The 25,401-nt window shown below is 33.8% G+C and overlaps 1 protein-coding gene across 2 annotated transcripts in view; it reads right to left on the bottom strand.

The window, feature by feature from the left end:
* The window catches only part of LOC121132261 (monocarboxylate transporter 12), a 181,752-nt gene that overhangs the window by 52,109 nt on the left and 104,242 nt on the right, over positions 1-25,401 (bottom strand). The window lies entirely within an intron of this gene.

The raw sequence follows: 25,401 nt of genomic DNA, 5'->3' as shown, positions 1-25,401 counted from the left end.
AGAGTTACAAATCTATCAATGATTTCTTTACTTTGTATATACAGACACATTCATACAAATATGGCATTGGTTGATTAATACAGGGTATTAATGAATACATAATCAGAGAGGAATTCCACCTGTAATTACTTTGACTATAAAAGGAGATTTCAAATCCGACTGCGAATGGATAGACTTTTCCGTTCCTTCCCTCCTTCAAATATGTAAATTATACATAATGTATTGAGTCTACAGTCTGCTTAAACAAAAATGTACAAAATTGGACAACATTAACAAAATCATCATTATTTATTAATTTACCTATTCCTTAAAATTCTAAATGTCCTCAGTTGCAGCCTCTAGATGGAGTGGGATGGCATTGTACACGCTGATAACATATTCATCAGTTGTGATGGCCAAATTATAACAATAAGATTTATTTACATTTTTGGCTTTAATTTACTTTTTTTGCATTTTCAACCTTTATTTGCATTTTTAGGTACAAAATGTGCAATAGTTCCATCGTTCCATAGTAACAGACCCGATTACACAGTCTCTAAGTTTCCCCCTGTAAAACAAGAGAGCTCTGTCTCTTAGGTCCCCAACCCCCATTTATCTTATCTATCTTACCGCCAAAGCTATTGAGGTTTTGACGGTATATAAATCTACTGGAAAACACTTAGCTTCCATTGATTTTTATTTGCATATTTAGCTCCATTTGTATGCATTATTTGGACATCACTACTCATCGAACATGGCCATACACTCCCGTCCAATGGAGGCCTTCAACTCAACAGTATTTCAGTGGAAAACAACACAGACCTTGGCCTCCATGGTGTTCCTAATCATATAGTCAAGTGGGCTCAGATCTGAGGCGGTAGGAGGCTACAATATTCAGGCCCAAAAATGGTTTACATTCTCCTTGCACCAAAGTAGGGTTTCCTTCGACTTGTGGCTCACATAATTGAGTCCCATGTCTTTTACGGCATTCCTGATCGTCCCTTCACACATGTTGTACTTTTTTACTAGCTTGGACATCGAGGTTTGAAGATTTGCCTCAATACTTTCTCAAAAGGCACTCGGAAAATTTATGGCTTTATGTTGCAGCTCCCCCTCCAAGGCTTTTGTTCATTGCAACTATCAGCCTTAAACACCTTTGTGATCTTCAAAACGGTGGTCCTGTTCACTTCTGACCACTTCACAAACAGGAACCCCCGTGTGGTGGTGCAAATCAAGCACTCTACCTTTCTTCGACGACATCACGAAATTGACTTTGTTTACAAAACATTGTATGACGTAAAAAGGAAGGTCTCAAAGCTGTTCTTTCAAAAATATATGATTCATTGCCTCACGTTAATTTCTATGGATTAATTTAAGTTTTAGTGTATGATACATTTTTGCTAAGTAATATTTATTTATGTTTATAGGTACAAGTTCCACGAATTCTTCGACTTTAAGTTAACCAATTTCTTGGTATACAGGTATGATTTGTCCTTAAACCTGCGTTAGTCAACATCTTTTTTAGTTTTTCAAGAAGACTACTTAATTACGAAAAGCAGCGGACGAGGGGAATAACTTGTAAATGATATTTTTTCATGTGGGGTAAAATCAAACACTTAATAATCTACCAGGGATAAATATGTAAAAGACATACGTTATACTAAAAATAAATATACAAGTATAAACTATCACTAAAAAGGTAGATTGATTTTGAAAACTAATCCATACTCATAAAATTGTATAAAACAATTTGGTGTTACGTAGCCCTTTTCATAACAAGAACCCCAAAATAAAACGTATTCAATTACAATTTAAGGGGTTAAACAAGTATATAAAATAATAGCTAAAATGTTTAAACTTTGAAACTACCGTTGTACGTCTTAGTCCTCAAATTGAACAAAAGAAGAAGCCAAGAAATCAAAAGAGAAAAATTCGGGAACGATTTTCAACCAAAATAGTTCATGCTAATTAATTCATTCCTTCTTTGATGTATGAAACACAAATTCTTGTCATTCATATGAATATTTTTATAATGATATAATATGCTCACAAGTCCGAGTCAAGTTCAAATCCTTGTATTACTTTTACGGAGTCCAGTTCGAGTACTCAGATATCTTATGAGTTCCTTCCAAGTCCATTATTATAATCAGGCTTGTTGTTGCTCACTTCTTTTGAAACTTTTTATTTAGCCCTTCTCTATTGCCTCTATCCTTGTTCATGGATTTTGTGGAGTACGATTTCATAGTTATACTTTGCCTCTTTGTCCAATACTCCACTATAAACCAACCTAAAGACTCAACCACAAACGATATCTAATTAAGCATAGTTCTACTTTGCCCTTTGCTCCACCAAAAATAGACATAATCTCTATGAAAAACTAAATCTATGGAGAGCAATCTAAGTACTTTATGAAAAAAATAATAACCAATTGGATTATAGAAGATATGGAAAAAAATAGGGATCTGAGATAATTTATTATGAATAAACGATGAACGATTTAAAAGTGTATTTTTCTGTTCCCTTTTTATAGTTTGTTTATCCTTTTTGTGTACGAACGATGACCCGTTATCACTTTTGAACAGTTAGCAACAAGCCGATTATTGCGTAATATATAGAGGGTGCATAGGATTAAGAATTTTCTTGAGTTCAGTATGAACTAACTTTCGCGTCCAAGTTGGGTAGAGAGTCTTAGCTATCGAATCCATGTCATGTCTTTGATTTTGAGCTCAAGTCGAGTCACAAGTCTTCAAATTATGGACTCATGTCCAAGTGGAATTGCAAGTCTCTGGTGCAAGTCCCTACCTCGAACCCTCAACCTGTGACTTTAAAGCATACTACACAAGGCATCATTTTTATTTAAATGACCGTAAACTACTATATTTTAACAAATAAGTTTGTCCAGTAATGCTATAAATATATTTCATGCATGTGAATATGTGGTCAATATTTTAAAATAAGACTTAATTAACGTATTTGTTATTTTTATAAGCATTGAATGTTTTTCAGGTTGTTATCTTTTATCGTATCTCAGAACCTTTCCTCCAAAAATAAACAATATTTTTGCAATAATTGTTGGAAATTATTTACAGCCTAACAAGAGATCATTGGAATACAGCTGATAAGGGGAAAAGGAGCAGAACCACTGAAGAATCTATTAAATTTATGGAATAAATTTAATTTGAACAAAGTATTGTGCACCTTAGTTACTTTTGGTATGAACAAAATCTTACTACAAGAATATATCGTTGGAGAGTCCAAAAGACTAACATTCTTTGCTTCAAACAACCATGGTTTTCCAGTAGTGATATGCTGATAGGTAAATGATTTTTAGAAATATGAACATAGGAAAATAGTTGGGACGTTTTGGAAGAAGGATCAAATATAATTTATTTTGAAAAAAATCTTCTAGATTTTCGGTTATTAATACTAGATAACTATGATTAGAGTTGTAGAAAAGATGATATGTTGTATATAAAAATAAAACAAACTGAAGATTAACATGGTAACCCTGACAATTTGAAATAGGTGTGGGAGAAAATCAGCTTAGCTGTCACGAAGTTCATAGCTGCGATTAGCTATGAGAAGAAGGAATTAAGTAAAAATCCCACATAGTATTTAGGAAAACATTAAGTCCAACAAGGACTTCCAGGTATAAAAATTTAGAATAACTATTGTAGCGTTGGCAAATACAAAAATTACAAATATAATCTATATATTAAATGTAAATATCTGAGCCTGAGTGTTTGTCCTTCAACCACGGCCTAACCAATGAATGGATTTTATTGAAACTTTTTATGTGGCTTCTTAAAGCTCCATAAACGGTCCTGGTTACAATTTTTTTGGTGCTTAAGGTAATGACGGCCTTTAAATAGATTTTTTTAGCACTTCACCTGTACAACCTAAGGGTCAGGGTGTATTTTGGATATTAGAAGGGTTCTTAGATGCTCAGAGAAGCGGGGGTGGAAAAATTTAAGCTACCTCAGAGACCAGTAGCCATACATATAGCCCGTTGAAAGGGTGTATTCTAGCATATCAGAAGGAGGTCTTGGTGCTTATAACTAAGGCGGCGGTGCAGTTTAAACTGCCTTTAAGTCCAGTACTTTACCTGTACAACCTTAAAGCTGGCGTTTATTTTGAGATATTAGGAGGGTTCCTAGGTGCTCAGGGAAGGGGCGGCGAAGAAATTGAGTTTTCCTTGGGCCCAGCAGCTCACCTGCACAACCTGTGGTTTGGGGTATATTATTGCATATTAGAAAGGTTTCTTGGTGCCTAGAAGTTCGGCGGCAGTAGAATTTAAAGTTCATTTTAGCCCAGTACTATATCAGTACAACCCTGAGAGTTGGGGTGTATTTTGGGATAATATGAGGATTCTTAAGGCTCAGGGAAGTGGCAGCAAGACTGAGAGTTCTGCGTTTGACATAAAATAAGGCAACCACATCCTCATCGTAAGCCATGGGACAGAGGACCACCCAGGTCACTGTTTTGCAAAAAAAAAGAAGGCAAACTACTTCATTACGTTCAATAATATAAAAAGATGATTGAGCAATAGTTTGACTTGAATATTTATTCTTCTCTTAACCTCAAGTGCGCTAAGATACTTCAAAAAAATACTGCGATATTCTTTAAATTTTTTTTTGTTTATATTAAGGAGAGGAATTCTTAATTAATTTTAATTTCTTAATGTCCCAGACAACACTGGGAAAATCTAGTCTAGTAATTATGATTTGTCGAACAAAATACATTTAAAATGATTTTGAAACAAGCATTTGTGCCAAAGTGTGGCTCCTACCCGGATTTAACAATAACTTTAGCTCATTTTGTTAGAAAAGTAGAACTATTTCAAAACTTGTTTAACGTTGTGTATAAGCAAACAATCAGCCAATAAATATGTCATTTATTCGTGATAATTTATTCTAAAATGACATGCATATATTACTTCTATTTTACAGATTTTTCTAAACAATATGCAATATAAAATTCTCAATACACAAACATATATCCCATCACGGCAAATCTAAATAGTTGCATGGCATGTACTATAAATCAACTTGACCCATAATAATAATAATAAAAAACAAGAAATACCAAATGGTTATTTTGTTTTTTTACTCAATTGAAAGATCAAGGAGAATATCATGGTGACGTGACAGCAATTTTTTATTTCGTTAAGTTTTTATATAATTATAGAGAGTGAAGTTTGTTCAATTATGTACTGGGTGGTACATTGAAACCTGACCACTTACTAATTAAATAATTAATGAAGGTTGACCAATTGAAATTAATTCATATTTCTATATATTAAAGTATTAACAACTACTTACAAAACAAAACAAACCTGTGCTCTCTAGCTTACGTACAAGTACAGAAAATGAACTTGAACGTGATCAACGTATTTCCATTAGCGCACTTTAAGCAGCTGGTCTTCTCCAGGAACACCGTGAACGTCAGCAATTCTGAAACGTTCGAGAGGAAGAAGACTTCTGTCAAAAAGGCAAAACTGGACCCGGAAGTGAGAAGAAAATAGCCCAGGCTAATCCCCTCAATTCCATTAAAGCCCATACAAACGATCTTAGGTGTTTCACACCATACCGTCCAGAGAGCCATCAAAAAGTGGGTGGAAAGAGTCTTGTGAGGGCAGAGAGGCCAATTTTGACGCAAGCAATGAAAGAAACCCATCTCCTCTGTTTCAAGACTATTTTGAATGAGTCTTATGAGTTCTTTTGAACTCTTTTGTGACACTTTTGGGCCCCCCCCCCTACACCACTGATGCCAACCCCTTGACTACACCTTTTGGGTGCATGTTGAGGGGAAGTCCTGCAGTGCTGTCATCCAAACACCGAGGCCCTCAAAGTCACTGTCAGCCAACACTGGGACGCCATGACAGAGGACTACATCCAAGATAGATACCAGGCCTTCCACCGTCACCTGGAAGCCGTCATTGCCGCGAAGGGCGGCTGCAATAATGATTAAGAGAGCTCAGAGACACATCTATTTATAGAATTGATTTTTTTGAAAATCTATTGTTAATTAATATGTTATATCTTGCTGAAGTTTACAATTCAAAGTGTTCAGATTTTAATGGACCACTCGGTAATTTCATTTCATGTCAATAGGTCATATGGTTCTTGAAAACTTTTTGTTTACAAAAAACCAACCAAACAATGTCTCACAAATTGTTTAATGGAAAACTCTCTCAGAAAGAGAGGCTAATGCAAATGCTTCTATGAACAGATGTACAAACATATGCTTGTTTGTTTGTTATTATGACAAAAATAATAAGTACATACCTCCATAGGTAGATTTAGGAAAAAAATACTTCGTGTCAAGAGGGACTTTTTTTGTGCACGTATGTTTATAGATGTAAAAGAATAATCTCTACCTATTCTTTTTCCTTTTCCTTTTTTTAAAACCATCTTCATTATTCTATTATAATTATGGTTCAAACATCTTAGCCATAGATGTTAATATAGTTAAGAGGTACAAGGTATTATTAAATGATATATAGTTGTTCCTCCATTTTGAAGGACCCATCTGTATGGCACATGTCTTCTTCCTTCAAAAATGTTATATATTATATGTCTATGAAAAATAACTCCATAATGGAATATGTAATTCAAACCAATGGCTTATAATTTACCTATATACAAAACATTTGGCACATTGCTAAATTTTCTTTTTTTGGCAAGTCCCTATACACTTGACTTTATTATTTATACAAATAAGTCAAACGTCATTAAAATGATATGGGCAATTTTTTTGCGACTTGGATACATTTAGATGTATACATATATATATTATATACAGTGTGGGGATTTTAAATCTGCGAAATTTAGGGATGATATATATTAGAATTATTTTCCCAAAGTTAATTCACAAATCTGTTACTCTGATATGAGGGGGTCCATGGGGAAGTCAATTACTCAAACATACCACCTCCAACTTCAACCACAGCCTCCAACATGGCCCTGAACCTGGCACATGCCTTGATGAAGAACTCCTTGTCCATCATGGCCATTGCTTCGGGAATTGAATCCCCCAAAGAGTCAGGAGTGTTATGTGCACGTTAATTGGACTCTCCAAGACGCCCCCTCCCCCCACATAGTATTCTAAGGAACTGAGATTCAGAGATCATGAGTATTGATGCAAATTCATTGTAGAATGGGCATGTTAAATAAAACTGAAAATCAACATTGTGAAGAATGTTTTGAAGTAGTGAAAGAATAATGCTCATGACATTTCATTATATCAGCTCCAATCAGTTGTTACAAGGGAGAAAGGAGAAAAGAAAATAAACCAGGACATTTGCTTGAATTACTCCGATGTCGATACCCAATTATTTTCTGAGTCTAACAAAGACAGCTAAAAAATTCACCGGATTTACATTACATATCATGATTCATCCTTGCAAGAAATGGAGGATACATTTCAGGAAGTCTGGAGTACTTTTTTTGCTCTAACAACGATCATGTGTCTTCCTTGCATGTGTTCCCGACCCATTAGATTCCTTGAAAACCTTGACAACATCGTACCCAGTTGATTTGGAAGTTTCGTAAACTCAATAATTTCTTTAAGTGTTCTTTCAGCACAGAGGTACACTATAATGACCGCACATGTCGTGTATTTTTTCTTATATAGTTTTGTTAGCAAAATCTGAAGAACACACTTTGATGAACATAGATATTAAGCTTGCCCCAAGGTTAATAATCTCCTTGTATATACTTATAGAGTACATTACTTTTACGGCTTAAATGAGTGTGTTTTTGTGATTATATTAATTAATTAATTCAATGGGTTGTGCTCCATAATTATACGAATAATTATATTTATAAAAAAATCTTCTTTTGGACAAGATAAATTGTGTTTCATAAATCAACGAAGGAATTAATTAATTGGCATAAAAAAAGAAGTTGTAGACTTTTATATGCATATACAGTATATATGTAGTGTTCATGTTTAGAGCTCATTGAGAGAGAATGAGGTAGGGGGATTTAAAGCCACGTTTTAAGGCATGATTAATAGTTTATATTTTGTTAGTATATATGGTAAAAAGAAGTTAATTAATCTGCTTTGAATTTAACTGCAAAAGTGCTTTTAATTCTTAATTAACTGATACACTTATCAATTTGTTATTAGTGTTCAAAAGAACAATTTATTTTAAGGTGGTTTGAATGGTTTAAAGTCCCTCACACTGAAATAGAAATGCTTCCATTGATCCCTCCTCATCAAAAAGTAACCGAATAACAATGTAATATTTTATTTTAATTACATAAATCCAGATTCCAATGGCTTGTATTGTTATTGTCGGTTTTTAGTGATGTTCACGAAACTCTAAATGGAAAAAAGGAGGCTCCCATCGAATCGTTTTCAAAATACGTGTTCCTGCTTGTCCTTAGAATTACACTATACATGGGCTGAAAAGTCCATGATTTCACACATAAACACAGTTGAAGAGGTTAGTGGTCCTCATGGCGATGTGTGCGGGCGCTGAGTCTTGTTGGAATATGAACTCCCTCCCATCGGCTGTATCCTTCATCCTGGGGATGACGAACTCCTCCAAGACTTCGCAGTACCTTATCGCATTAACCCTTTCCTTGGGATTGAAGAAGAAAGGAGGCATCACCTCACCGGTGCTGCAGATGACACCCAGGGTCATCACGGAGGCCGGAAACTTTGTGGTGAAGACCGCAGGGTCCTCTTCTCTCTCCGTAGCAAGCCACCTGTCATTCTGGACGTTGTAGCTTCTGTCAACAGTCCAGTTCTTCTTGTCGGAGGAAGAATACGATTCTTCCTCCATGGCTCTTCAGGTCATTGAGGAGACGCTTACCGTTGGTGAGCCTGGTAGCCTTCATGGATGCCGTGAGGATGTGTTGTTTGACCATTCGGTATGATCTGTACCCGAGGCCCTCATTCACAGCCTTGGAGACCAGCTGCTTGCTCACTCCACGGTTCTTGGCCAACCTGGACAAGGAAGTCCCCGGCGAAGCCTTGATGGAATTCCGGAGGGCTTCAAGGAATCGATGGGTGCGGATTCGGTCACTTCTCATGCTGTGGGCCTTGCGGCAGACCTTCTCCTCAACATCCCAGGCATTGAAGACCCGGTACACCGTGGTCTTGGGGTAGTTAAGAAGCTTGTAGATAGCAGAGGGCTTGTGTCCGCTCGAGCCAATTCGAGGATGGCGTCTCTCCTTGCTTGTTCCATGATGACTATTGTTTGTTGTCAAAACAATTGTGGTAGAAGTTATAGTGTATTGTTCACGCAACCTTTTATATTAGTACGATTTAACCCCGAATATCCACATTATGGATCTGGATGAAGTTTAAAGTATTTCCAATTTATCGTGGACGTAAATGGAGTAATTTTTTTTTTAATTAACCTCTTTTTCAGTTATTTTAACTAAGGTTGGTCGGTACGCTAGACCCAGGGTTGGGTACGAACTGAGGTACCCTCTTCACGGTACACGGTTCCGTACTGTTTAATTGTAAAAAGTTTTTTTATAGATTAATGTAGTTTTTTTAAGTATTTTCAATATTTTATTCTTCCTAAAATGGTCCTAAAATATATTTAACTTCTCTAAAAAAACAAAGGTTGTTATAAAATACACACAGGCTATATAATACTATTTTTCATGAATTTATAATTTTTTCCCAAAAAGATGAGATTGTTTACATTTCTCGGTAATAAACAAGACGGATTAGTAGTCAAAATATCGCCAGCTGACGAAATAATTCTTTCAATATCTCCCAGTATTTCTGCTATAAATGTTTTTTTAGTAGGGGACGATCTATCATTTATTTCACCCGGAAGATGGAGTATTGATAAATGAACTTCTTCAGGTTCTGATTAAAAAAAATAACCCAAATTTTATAAGGTTGAATATGTGATAATATACACACGTACCGCACCGAGAGTAAAACCGTACACAACCGAGTAGTTGTATAACTCCGTACCGTACTATCCCGAGTATCTACATTTAAGAGTCAACTGACAAAAATTCATAACAATCTCTTCTTTAGTTTGTGAGTTATTGCGCTAACTGTGGAGATACTTTCGTAATTTCTAAAATAATGGATAAAAACAACTTTTTGTTCCAATTTTATGCTGCTTTTTCATGGGGAAAAAAACCCATTTTGCACGAGAAAAAAAAAGTGTTTTTTATGTTAAGGCTTTGGAATTTTTAGCCAATTTAGAGCAAAGAATCGCCTATTACCTGAAACCTCAATTGAAAGATCCGTTACATCACTAGTCAAGATCCTCCTGCACCTATTTATAACATATATCATACATGTAATGTAGCAAGGAGACAAAGTGATTTGGATTCCGTCAAAAGAGGGTTTTTGTTAAGCTAATTGAGTTTCAAAAGGGATTTGAACTTAAAAAAAAATAATAATAGAAATAAATGAATAGAGTCAGTGATATATAACGACGTTGACTTGAAATAGGCTCTATTTCTTGAGGCGTTGCTCCTATGAAATGAACAGCCTCACACAAAAGTAATAAGGAACTTAAATATAATTATTATGACCGGGCTTTTATATACATATATTATTAAAGTAAACCTTTATTTTGTGGGGGCTTAGCTCTAGGGTGGTCCACGTAATAATTAAAGAAAATAAATGTTCAGATAATGTAACAGTTATTTGGACTTTATTAAGTGTATAAATGTAATAGGTACCTATCTAAATATATATATATTTGAACTCTATGGGGCCAGAAAGTGTTCAAAATTTTCTTTTCTTTACTATAAGTACATTTTATAAGAAGGGATTCATCTATTGTTCAGATCCAGCTCAATTTTCTGTGGAAAACAAAATATAAAAAATGATACATTATAAAAAAACTTATTATAAAATAAAATATATTGTTGTTAAAAATGGATGAGAGATCTAATTTCAAAAAAATCAGGAAACTGACCAACCGGCGTTTGAAGGTTAAGGATCCTATTTTAAACTTTTGTTCTGTACTTTCATCATATTTATACAATATACAGAGTGTAACAGCGAAATCCTGAGCTCTTGATCTATCTCCTTAAAATTAACAAAAAATGCTCATTTTTAAAGATTGAAAAAAAAAAAAAAAATGGAGAAGCAGATAGTAATATAATTGAGAATATGCGTTATATTATGCTGTTTAGTCAATCCATGAGTCGTTTCCAACATGAATGCTCCATAATGATTAACTTCTTAACCTTGTAACGCCAGGTTGCTCAGTTTCCTGATTTTTTAAAATTAGAGCTCTCATTTACTTCTAATAACTATATTTTTTTGTAATAATAAGCAGTAAAATTCAAACTTAATCTACTTTCTTTAAATCACGATTTTTGAGGATCAGTAATGAATTATAACTTTTTATTATTATTATTTACAAATATCTGTACAACACACCAATATATGAAAAAATGAAACGATAATTACATAATTTGTCATTTAAACGTAATATGTAAGTAAATTTTTAACAATAAATAATAATATTTTTATTTTTCCAAGTAGGCAGATCTAAATTATTGCATTCCAGGAGGACCTATGTTGACCTTTCACTCAAGGTAGTTCTAGACAAAATAATCCATTGGATTAAGATCGGAGAGCAAGGAGGAGAAATACTCTTGGACGCCCAGTTGTTCCAGTGGTCCCGGAGCCTAACCTAGGTCGTGCTGTAGGTGTGGCAGGGACAAAGTCCTGTTGCCAGATACACGTACGCTCTCCAATGCCCCCCATGATGTACTTCCTTCTGATCACTTCCCTTAGTCTCTTGATTTTAGCATTGGGGGAAAACATTGTCGCCTACTTTAAACTTTGATAACTTGAAGACGACATTATCAAATAAAAAACCGGTTACCAAATAGGAAAGCTATTCTCGTCAGCTGACGATACGTATTTTAGTTAGCATCATGCTGTCATCATATGAGGAGATAAAGAGCTATAAGTGGAACGAGGAGCTTTGGAGGTCCGCCGTAGTCATGGCATTGGTTAATAATGGAGACGAAATCTCCAATTCAACGATTGCTTCAACCTTAGGAGTGAATTTACGGACTGTTCAGCGTATCTGTAAGAAGCTAGAGGACACCTGGGATGTTGATGCCACCATAAAGAGGGCACCCAAGGAGGAGGGCGCCGACAGGAAGGTCAGGGACACCCACTTTGTCGACAAGGTGAAGAAGATGGTTGAGGATGACCCTACTAGGTCCATGAAGGCCGGAGACAGGCCCTGGGTGTAGCAACAGGACTCAGCACCCTGCCATGTGTCCAAAATCTCCATTTAGTGTTTAACCGAGAACTGTTATGACATCGTAACCAAGGATTTGTTCCTAACTCTCCCATCCTTAATCCTTTGAACTATTTGGTCTGGGGCTACGTCGACAGACATACCAATAGACATCCCCATAACCAATGATGGACTCCATCAAGGAGGTATTCGGCAACATGGACAATGAGATGGTGAGAAGAGCCTGCGGCCGGTTCAGAGGCCGTTATTGATGCTAACGGTGATTATTTCGAATGAATGGCTACTCTATACCTATATGCTCGTCATAGTTTTGGTTTTAAATAAAAAAGTTAAAAATGTATATTTTGTGTTGTTTTTTTGTAGAAAAATATTTTGGCGACAATTTGATCCTCGCTCCTTTTATATATAGAATTGCACAATTTTGCATCATATATGTATATGTCGGAAAAGTCCGGTAAGCTGAAGTGCCAGATTTTTTTCTTAGACCCTGTACAATAATAAAAATGTCAGATATCGATGCTTCAACTTTTATCAACAAGTGAGCTTTTTTTTTTGTTATGAATAATTCATTTATAAGTTGTGTAATTGAAAACCATGTTCCGGGTGGTCCATAGTAATCTGAACGCTTACTAATTCAGTAATTAATGAAGGCTTAGGGATTGGAATGAAGCCCTTTTTTTGATATATTAAAGTATAAAAAATAAGCCTGAGCTCTTTAGCTTACGTACAAGTTGACAAAATGACACTGAAACGTGATCCACGAGTTTCTATTCGCAAACTCTAAGCATTTGGGTGTCTCCAGGACCACTTTCTAAGCTGTGAGCAAGTACAAAACGTTGGAGAGGTAGAAGGGCTTGGTCAAAAAGGGCAAAATGGAACCAGAGGAGTTAAAGAAAATAGCCTAGGCCAAATCCTTTAAAAACATAAGGGCCCATGCAAGAAATCTGACCAAACAACTATCAAAAAGTTTTGTGGAGAGAGCCTTGTGAGGTTGAAGAGGCCACCTTTGACAGAAGCAATGAAAGAAACCCATCTCCTCCGTTGCTTGAATGAGTCTTTTGAGTTCTTTTGTACTGTTTTTGACACTTTTGGCTCCCCTACATCCCTGATGCCAACCTCAGGGACCTGCAGTGTCCATCATCCAAACACCGCGACCCTCAAAGCCACTGTCATCAAGCACTGGGACGCCATGACAGAGGACTACATTTCTAACGGATGCCATACTTTTTATGTACAATGTATAATATCAAATATATGTACAAAATATAAATATTATCTTTTGTTTTCACTTCCAAGATCTGGTTTTTATCATCATTCCTTCAAAACAGACGGTGCTAAGTTAATGCTTTTGTCATTTATATCTATGCATATTTTTTTACACTTGATATTCCTTTGAAATAGAAATCATACACATTTTCATGAAGATATTACACAATATATATGTACAAAATATTTTGAAACAAAACCCCTCAAATTAAGAGCAAAATCAATATTAATCATACTTAATTGAAGATTGAAGAACACTCCTTGATTAATTTGTTTAATGACACTGCATAAATAATTATACATACGTAAATATACATACATAGACTTTCATAGACTGCACACAAATTAAAGAAATATGTGAAATAATTTGCAGTCTCATAATTCAATCTCTTCTGCAAATAGGTATTTTTTGTGCAACATCATTTTATTAAACAATATAATGCGTGTAATCAAATTATTACAAGGTGCAACGCATAAATTTTGACTCTAAGTAATTGGTAAATTGAGAGTTTCTTGCGAGTTTTTCAGAAATGAACATATATACGTACGTTAAACATTTTATGTCACTCTGTGGAAATTTCTTTTTTTTGTTTAAGTTATCAAGAATGATCAAGAGAGTTCCGGCACACATCTAAATAAAGTATTAATTTAGTTGAAATTCTTTTCTTCAGAAATAAATTATGTCTTGTTGAATTTTAAAATTTAAAGTGTACAGATTTTAAGAGACGAATCGGTGCATGGAAGATTATAGGAGACAATATCGTGTTACAACTTGTCTCCAAACATTATTTGTGTATATCTAGTAACTCCAGGGTAATATATCTCGAAAAACTTAAAGGTGTTGATTGTTCATATTTCAACATCGCACCCGGTACATACATAATAGACTGTAATTACTTCAATTTCTAAGCCCATTATTCCAGGCTAAAATGGTAGTTATTTTTATTGTTACTATTAAGAAAAAGAAAATCTATAGATTGCCAAAAAATTAATAGTTTTTTGGCTAGTTGAAAACTTTTTTTCGACCTCTTTATTAGTAAAAATTAGCTTTTATTAAATATAAGACTATTATTGCATATATTAAAGGTAGGTTTGTAACATTATTGTCATTATTTAAGAGACAAGATTTACTATAAGCTTTTCATTTGATAATTTTCAAGCTGAATTTAATTTTTTGTTTATAAAATTCTTTGTGTGAAGAATTGTTTTATTGAATGATATTGCTACGATTGTGACGGAGCTGTTCCTAAGTTTGTACGATACACGTTTGGAATGTACGATTAAATTATCATGAAATAATATGTTTAGGGTCAAATATATTAAAAATAATTATAGTTTTTTACTGAAATGTAGTCCATCCTAGAGGGATGGCACTGATTCTTCGACATAGTGCACTTATTTTTTTAAAAATCTAGTGATACTTGTAAATAAGGACATTATCTATGAGCTAGTCAATACCTTATTGTCATAAATTTTGAAAATTATAGGGTACGCAAGCCATATATACCTCCAGTTTGGCACACTCTCTTGAGCAAACACAGGCACTTAGGTAGCTGACCTTGTTTGTTAGATTAACTTGTTCAAACCTGCACTTGTGGATAAAAATGGACTCAATTGACGAAGTGTTGACCCAAATCCTTAAAAAAGGCACGGAACCCTTCTTGGAATTCACAAGGAGATCGATTACATAAAATGTGCTCAAATTCTGGCAAGGATGAATGATGTTGTGACACTTTAGATGAATAAAATTGCTTGGAATGAAGAATTTATCTTTCATCAGGATTCAGCTCCTGCCCATAGACCAAGGTCCACAGTAAAATTCCTGAAAGGTAATATTACAGCAGTTTGGGATCCTAAGAATCGGCCCAACTCTCTTAGTTGTAATCCTTTGGACTATTACAACTAAGGAAAGTTAGAAACGGAGGTCTGTAAAGTCCTACCACGGCACTGTTGCCATCTAGAAAGGCAATATATAGATGAAATGGTCCAAGTTTAACCCACAGAGGTGGAAAAATGCCTGCAATACATTCCGCCGCCGCATTGAGGCTGTAATTGCTACAGAGGGTGGCCATATTGAGGGAATATATTCACCACATATAGAGGTATTTTTTTTTGTAAAATAAACATTATGATACAACTAGCCTTTGTAGTCTTTTAAGTTCAATTAATATCTGAAAGATTTATAGGTACCACCCTACAACAGTTTTGTACAGCAGCACATTGAGAAACGAGGACCCCGACATACAAAGTTGGTTCTATTTGTAGAATTTGCATTGACATATGAGCCAGTCGAGAGTTGGGACGGGATGCAAGAGGCGCTTCTAGCTTAATATTCTTCTTATAAGATCAATTTCTTTGACTTTACGGTCCATGAACGAATTCATCTCGTATGTCAAAGCATAACTCTATCAGATACGTAATTCTGTTCTTCATCTTAAGATTCAATACCGATATGAAATGAATCGATATACTTAAATATATAAATGAGTCCTTCGTTAAAAAACAACAAAAATATGAAAAGTCTATTTATGTTCTTCTTAATCCCTAACTCAGACAACGATTCTTCTCCATTATGATATGTAATAGACCGGATGCTGTCTGTAAAATCAGAGACATATCCCGTGTTTTTTTGTTTTTTTTTACTAATATTATTTCTGGCAAAGGAAACGATAAGACTTGTCAGAGTTTGTCGATCTGTGTTTGATTAGTCGTTTATTTCATATTTATATACACATATTACTCCCTAGGCTTACATGAGGCTTATTGCATGAATTATAATATAAATGTATGTAGATATATTCATTGCAATTAAAATTAATTGCACATAAGGTTCAATTAAAAATAAATTAAGTGGGCGGTTCCTGTAAACTTATTTAAAAACAAAATATATATCCAAGTTTCTAAAATGAAAGGCACATATTTTTTATTATTTGATGTTACATTTTATTTATTAGTAATGCGTTATGAAGCAAGGGGGAAAAACTTTTTATAATTCTGTTTCATATTTTCCTAAATCATAATGATGTTTACTCCTTTTAAATCCTACTAAAACAGTCATTTCTCATTTATTTTAAACAAGGTACTAAATGAGGGCTTGAAAGGAAACACACACCTCATTTTCTATTTTTGGTCATTTTTTCATTATTGGTATGAGGTTTTATAAATGGTGGTTTAATGTATATTCTTTTTCCCTTGTTTAAATGACGTTTTTTTCCCTTTTTTAAAAGGAAATAATCAGTCGTCGTTAACATTGGAAAATATGTTCTATAATGTACAGGGTGATCGGAAGATTTGATCATAACTTTTAAAATTGTCACTGAGGCCACATTTTTGTCCGGATTTACTTAAAATTGGCTTGAATCGTAGTTATGAATGTTAAAAAAGAGTTCATTTGATGTGTTTGCCTCCAGCATCCATCGAGGGATGCATCCAAGCCTGGAAGGAGGAGCAGGCGTTGACAAAGTAGTTTTTGGTCATTGTCTTCTTGAGGTAGGCAATCAGAGAGCCCTTGACGGCAATACATCTTCAATTTGCTTAAATTCAACGTAGCCTAATACTAAATAATCCATCAGATTAAGATCCAGACTACTGAGGGGCCATATTTGCTTTCCTGGCCTATTATTTTGTGGCTGATACCTGATCTACAAACATCAGTCTCCAAAATAGCCTTAAGAATTTTAAGCACTTTCCGGATTGGGATACCAAACACATTTGAGGCTTCTCGATTGGAAATCTCCTTGTTGTTGCGGACAAAAACCATCATAACGGCTCAACACAGTTCTTCCTCTGTAAATTCAATCTTCTTTATATCTGGATCAGCTGTCACCATGATGCCCAAACTTCCATAAATTTCTTAATACAACAATGTTTCTGCTGGCAAAAAAAAAAAAAAAAAAGACGCCATCAGACGTCTTCATCATAACTCACAAGTGCCGATTTGATCTTAAGGCCCTTTACATATATATACATGTGGGTCACGTGTTCACTGTACCAGTTGGTATAGTTTGTAGAAGATCTTACTGACAGATTGCAACAAAAAAAAAAAAAAAGAAGAAGACAAATCATTTTAAACGAATAACTTACAGAATTTCTGAATAACTATTATTATGAAATGATCAAAATTTCATTAGATCTTCGATATATTAACTGTATGATTTATGACTTTTTGATAAATGTAATTGATAAGTGTTCTCTTGTACATTATAAAGCTCAAATGTGATAAGTTAAGACAAACATAATCTCAAAGAAAAATCAATAAAAGAAAATTCTAGTAGATTTTTTTACACCATACAGGGTGGTCCATTAAAATCTGAACACTTACCAATTCAATAATTAAGGAAGGTTGAGTGATTGAATTTCATTCATTTTTCCATCAATTAAAGCATAAACAATTAGTTACATAAAAAAACAAAAAAAACATGGGCTCTCACACTTATGTATAAGCAAGAAAATTACGCTTAAACATGATCGGCGAATTTCCATTCGCGCACTCTAAGCAGTTGGCTGTCTCCAGGACTACTGCAAGAGAGTTCAGACACACATTTATTTGTAGTATTGATTTTGTTGATTTTTTTTTTGGTTAATTAATATATTATATCTTGCTGAAGTTTAAAATTCAAAGTGTTCAGATTTTAATGAAACTTTTGGTATATATATAGCCCAATATTTCACTCATATATTTATGTCTATTATTGGCTTTGTCTTCAACTTTATATGACGAGTTAAAATTTTCAAAATGTTAACTCTAGTTAATGACCTTCATTTGATTTATGATAACTAATTTGTTTCCGATTTGGCATTTCAAATTTAATTTATCAGTTTGTAATTATTTTATTGTAACATTGTATATTGACTACTTTATGTACAATTTGCAGCATCTCCAAATAATTCATCATAACAATTTCTTGATAGAAATTGATTCTCATTTGTCGACGAATAAAAATTCCCAGCTTTGAGAAAAAACCTTCTTACTAGATTTTATATAGACGAACCACAAATGATGACCCGAATTATATTACTCACAGAGCTCATGTATGTTATGTCATTTTTGCCTTGGTACTTTAAACATTATAATCATTTGATTAATATCGAATACGAGTGAAAAAAATTGCCAAAGGGCATTTTGGCTAAAAATTGGCATTTTTCAAACGTTTTTTAACACTTTAATTTTAAAGCTATCTGCCAAATATGTTATAACATTGTTGCACAGGTTTTATTCTACCAGAAAATCTCTTATAAAAAAACGATATTAAAGAGATCTAAAATATGTGTTGATAACTTTTCATATCTACCTGCAGAAAATATCAAAGTATAGTGGTAAAAATCGGCAAAATCTAGAGCTTACCGCAAATTCTTTAAAATGATTCCTTAAAAACAGTGTTCGGAGATTTTATTTCCTAATGTTAAATAAAATTAAAATAATAAACATCATTAAATTCCATGAATAATGGCTTCATAAAACAAAACTATTGAATGATTATTTCCCACAACTATAGGCCAAATATTTAAAAAGGCAAAATGGAATTTTTCAAGGCTAAACGTATTTATTGATATTGTGAAAATTTTCCTTAAAAAATACTATTTAAATAGTGGTCCGCACTTAAACATTAAGCGGGCTTCAATGCAGCTGCGGAAACCCAAGTTGGATATCCATGGATTAAAGCTATACAGAATCAATAAGAATACACTATTTTTGGGATTTGAAATTTTGCAGATAGGGTTTTCATGATATTTTCTAGCCGAATATATCATTGTGTGTGGATTTTGTGTAAAAACTGGTAAAATACTGAAGTTGAACATAAATTCAAGTTATGGTTCGAGTTAAATAATTGCTTCATTGAATATTTAAAAGGTTGAAAAACAGCTGAAAATATCTTATTTTATCGTCATTTGATGAAACATATCTTTTAAACCTTTTCAGGCATTTTAGATTTTTGAAGTTTTTTTTATATTTTTATTTTATTCGGTTCCTTCATATTAATATATATATACACAAAAGACTATATATATATATGATTTAATAAAGTACAGAAGTATAAAAATACATTTTTAGTTTAAACTTAGTGCCCCGGAGTTGAACGACATCTTCTCTCACTATACTAGCATAACAAATTCATTGAAATGAAATAAAATCTACAAATTTAATGTAATACATAAAAGTAAAACGATCAAATAAGATACTATGCCATGCTTTTCCAAAATTTCTTGACTATTCTGTTAAAAACTCTTCCTTTGTTGATGGAGGCCATAGATGGAATACACTTGATCAGTTCTGAAACTGTGTACCATGTATCTGTTCCTTTCCTTTAAAGTTTCATCGATAAGGCCACAAATCTCGCGGATGCGGCAAAAATTATACTTCTCAATTATTCCTCAACTATCGGTTCATATGACGTCAGTTTGCTCACACTGAGAGCTTTTGAGTTTAGCAGAGAAAAGTCAATTGCTTTGACTTCCGTTGTAGCTCCTTTTTTTCTTCGTCAAAGTCCAAAAAGCACAATTGCTCTCTGAAACTTTTCATCTCCACCTATCAAACCTTTTACATTTAATTTTACAAATTACTTTTGAATGGTTCAAAACAGACAATCTACAAACGCATGGACTGTGTCATTGAATATCTTACTAGAGTCCTTACATGACCTCGAGAAAAAAATACCATTAGCAGGAAATCTGTTATTAAACTGTGATTTTTTCCCCGTAGTTAATTCCTCTCAACAATGACTAGATTCCGCTCTTCCAGTTTTCAGGGAGACTACATCATATATCCGTATATCATTATATATCATATATCAGTATATATCCGTATATCATTATATATCATATATCAGTATATCCGTCCCACCTTCAAAATTAGGCAATGCAATTTTCAAGTACCATAGGCATGGGATAATATAAAGAACTGAAGCCCTTTCAAGAGGAAACCTGAATCTACCGTCATTGAATAGATCTGTGGCGTGAATATCGTGCCAATCTGGAATGCCTTTGCTAATAGCATGTTCTTCCGAAATAGATGGAAGTTTAAATATATTAAATAGTTTTTTAGTCGATTTAACCAATGCAACAATAAGATTAATATATTTGAGAGATGCCCAATTTTGCAGATAGTATTTTGATGATAGCTTCTACGAGAAAATATTATATCCTAGTCAAATAAGAAAATAATTACCCTAAAAATGGGACACTCATTTAAACAACGAAAATAATACAAACCAGTGCAAAATAATCGAGTTGTATTAATACATCAAAACAAAAAGATATTATCTATTAATAGAGTTGCTAATGATTAAAATGAATAGAACGTTATTGATGTACACATTTGTAACTGGTTTAACCCAATGGTACATTGAACAAGTATCAACAACTTAAAAACTTGAGTCTGAAGCAGAGCAACGGCTTCTGGGCGTCAAAGTTAAAGAATAGTTTTGCAAGGATCACTGGACACAAATTTTATGAAAGCTTGTCTAAGACCATTGTTAATTCTAGGAGCTTTTGATTAAGATGATTCACTCATGGAATTCTACCATGGGATCAGTCCTCCATCTTTTGGTTTCGGATGAACAGCTAAACTATAACCCCAGGCTTATAAAAAGGAGGTCGTATTCGCCAATCTGCAGCTTTCTTCTGTTGGCCAACTGCATAAATAGTCTGTGAAGAGGTGCTCCAAGAGTTTTTTACAGTTTAACAGAATTAATGAGATTATAAATGGATTTAATTCGAACTTCCTTTGTCCTTCAACTCTTTTTTATATTGGTTTGTAGATCGTGTCTTTGAATTGAGTTCTTAAGTCTGTCAATGAAAGCTTCATAAACAAAACTCCAGCAAATTTAGTGTAGGGGGGGGTTGCTCCAAAGTCTTGGTTACCTTACTAATGAATATGTTGTAATATGTTGTCGAAGGCTAAAGCAAACTCTTACAAAGCAGCTTCACAAATCAAAATCAAAATAATTCATTCTGTGGCTTGGAGGAGGAAACCTATTTTCATTTAATTTACGACTGTCCTAAAAGTAAGCTACGCGGTATGCCTCACTATGGGGCTCTTGGAGGATTCGTTTCAAAAATCGATTTCCAAGACTGACCTATTGTCCATGCCATCCCCTTCCTATAAAGACTAACAGAATCAAACTAATCATTTAAAGAGTTATACTTGTCCTTTACTCTACACTTTCTAATATGCCCCAAATTCCTACAGGCCTCAATAAGGTGGTTGGAAAATAACTTTATCCTTTAAATAAGTTTTAGGGGGGAGGAGGGAACCTTTGTTTAGTTTATAGGTAGACTAAATGCTCAACCTGCTGCATAGTCTTTGCTCCTGTTTAGGGTTAGAGGTTTTAACTAGTCTTTATCACATATTTCTTGATTCCTTGATAAATTATATTTTATAAAAAGTAAAAAATAAATGGAAAAAAAAAAAACAAAACAAAAAAACAAACAAGTAACAACTTATTTCAATCCTAAATTGCACACAACAAGGGTCCATCGGATGAGCTAACACAAAGACAGTCTAGAAAAATTCTATAAAATTTATCATTTATTTCTTACAGTATATGTCTATTTCATAGACTTATTTCAGTAAGGTATAGGGTTTGTATTCAAATATCAAGGATGATTTGAGATATCCAAATAATATGTTGGTGAACAAGTAATTGTGCATTTTTTGCTTTAGATCAATGCTTCATAATAAGCGTTATAATCATCCAATTTAAGACAAGTATGCCCGTTAAATTTGATAACTTGTTGCCAACAAGAATTCAACTTGATTATGCTGCTTTTGTAGAAGCTACTGCCTCTATTGGCAAAAACTCGGGAATCCAATTTTCCATCCTCTATCGAGGCCGAATTTGTAGTCATGAGCACGTTGGCCATAGACAGGAACTGGTTGTAGTCACTTGGTGCCAGGTCCGGACTGTAGGGTGGATGCATAAGAACTTCTTATCCGAGCTCCCGGAGCTTCTGACGGGTCATCAAAGATGTGTGCAGCCTGGCGTTGTCTTAATGATTTCTTATTGTCTCTTATTCACCAATGATAAAATCTTCTGTTCGATCAGCAAATTCAAACGATAGAGTTGTTCACTCTGGAGGGAAGAATTGAGCTATCAAAATTGCTCGAACCAATGTTGTGCCACACCCACCGAAAGAATATCGGCCATGAATACATTGTAAATTTTCTTGATACCGTTAGATCCGTTTTTCCCTTTTATGTATTAAAAAATTCCTTTGAGACCTCCATAATCTACGCAGGGTATTTCACATTTAAAACAGCCAAGCGCAAAAATGTCCCTTTGTAAACTTTATTATACCCTCACATATTTACAACGTCTCAGCGTATGATCCAATGTGAACCATAATGAACAAGATATACCTAGTTAAAAAAAGTGGCGGAAAATAAGAAATTACATCTTCCCCAAACTAACTATGAACTAAATAGTATAACTTTGATTTGATTAATAAGAGAAAATTAAGCCCTGTCATTGCCTTTCAATTATAATATCTATCAATTTCTAATATTTTCATTGTGACGATGATTCTTTTTAACTTACAATTCCTCCAAAGGATTTATGAGAAAAAATTGTAGATATAAATGGACGATAATTTGACATAGTCTACCGCTGCAGAAGTCAATGACTGAATTTGATTCCCAATTAAAACTGTAAAAAGTCCCACACCGCAATTGCGGGACAGCATTTTGTTGTTTTATTAGACGGAATTATATCTCTATCATAAAAAACCCACACTGTTTCTTTTGTCCGTTATCTATTTTTCTACTTCATTCCAATCAAAAATATTTTATGATAGAAATTGACTATAATTCGTCAACGGATATACACGTGATCTCAACTCAATTAGAGAAAAATAATACTATCTTCCTTTCCTGTTCACTGGCCACATATCTATTTATATAAGACGTTAAAATCAAATCGCTGTTTGCGTGTGCTGGCTATTTTGTTATAGTGCATCTGTTTAATGGCGTCTCCTCTTTTGTCGGGAGAAACGTTGTTGCATTAACAAGCTTTATTGAAGTTTTAGCCATTTTATCAACAGCTGTTCCAGATATAAAGAAGATTGAATATACAGAGGAAGACCCTTTTTTGCCGTTACAATGATTTTTGTTCATAACAGGATGGAAATTTCCAAATCTGAACAGTGCAAAAGATTTATTAGGCTTTTCTCAAGACAGATTATTCTAGATATGGCATGAGCTGCAAAAAAGTTGTCCAGGAAAGGAAATATGGCCCCCAACAGTCTGGACTTTGGTCCACTACGACATGGAGATTTCAAATGTCTCGTAAGATCGGCCTTGTGCCTGGCAATAAGACCAGAATATTGTCATGTCTTAGAAAGGTCGCCGAAATGGCTGAAGGAGAACAGCTATGACTTCATTGGGAAGGAAGGAAATATGCCCCCCCCCCTTCTGAAGTCCACATTTTAATTAGATTGAATTATAATATATTAGGCTACGTTGAATAAAAAACAAATTGGACATTAATAGCATCAAAAACTCTTTGATTGCCTCAATCAAGATAACAATGACCTTCATGCCAAAGAATTACTTCTTCAACGCTTCCTTCTCCTTCCTTGATTTATTCTGGAGTGAAATACATCAAATAAGCTCTTTTCAAACTCATATTTACAATTCAAGGCAATTTTCAAGTAAATCCGCCCAAAAATGTGCCCTCAGTCACTACTTAAAGATTTAAAAAAAGGCACCTATTAGATTTTAACCCTTCGTAAGTGTTCTGGGATTTTCTGTACTCCAAATTTAATAAAATTGTTTAATTTCTGTTTAAAATATATGTAAATGCTGGAAACAGCATTTGCTACAAATGTCATATCAGCTGTTATCCCATTAATCACAACTCAATCTCCTCAAAGTTAATAAGTAGATTTTAACAACCAGATGTTCGTTATAAGTAATTAATATTACCTAAAAGTTCTTATTGAAAATAAAACCATGATATTTAAAAAATAATAATCACAAATGATATATTATTGATGGCCAAATCTTATGATGTTTTGATTATTTAGCGTAACTTTGAATGTATGTAAACTGTGTATCAAAATAAAATTCATTTAATATTTAATTTAACGTTGAACACAAGTACATTAACTACGTCAAAACAGAGGATGTTCACTAACGGGGGTTAACACCTTGTAAACTATAACCAAAAATACCCTAAAATAAAATGGGCGTAGATTCAATTTGTATATTATGTATTTATGTGGAAATTCAATATTTTATTTATATATTTGAGAACTTAAAATATCAAATATCATTAAAGAAATCGAAAGAGTTACGAGGTGTCAAATACAATCTCTTTTTTAAGAAATCAATTAAAGTAGGAACTTCTTATAAATTTAAAGAAAAAATCTGTAAAAAGAAGTTTCAACATATAGTTGTTTTACTTTGTATATTATTACAAGCAGTAACCTCCATGAAATCTTAATTTTTTATTTAAAAAAATAGACTTTTTTAATTGTTTTTCCTTCATGGTATAAAGATAGCTCGTGTAAAGTATAAATTAATCTGTTGAAAAAATCTGAAGGTGTAGAAAATGAGGTTATATATAGGTGCTGTACATAGATAGAACATCATTTTAATGTGTGACTATCATAAAAAATCTACTGAAACAACCGTTACAAATTATCCTATTATGTGTTTCCCCCCCCTCTTCCTTTATTTAAAGTAAAACTTTAAATAACTTAACAACTACATATGTGACCCGTCAACACAAAAGCCTGCCAGAATGATTTTACTTCCATTTGAGTGTGAATTACATTTCTATTCATCGACCAATTATGGACCCATTCTATAAACAAATTATTCTTATTAAACCTTTGGGAGTGCTGCAAATTGCACTTACAGATTGTGCAAGCTTTCTATGCCGTCACTTTGGCACGCTCTCTTGGGGAAACTATGCCCATAAGCATCTGATTTTGTT

Source organism: Lepeophtheirus salmonis, chromosome 2, assembly GCF_016086655.4.
Source record: "Lepeophtheirus salmonis chromosome 2, UVic_Lsal_1.4, whole genome shotgun sequence".
NCBI lineage: Eukaryota > Metazoa > Arthropoda > Copepoda > Siphonostomatoida > Caligidae > Lepeophtheirus > Lepeophtheirus salmonis.
This window is presented reverse-complemented; position numbering and strand designations above follow the sequence as displayed.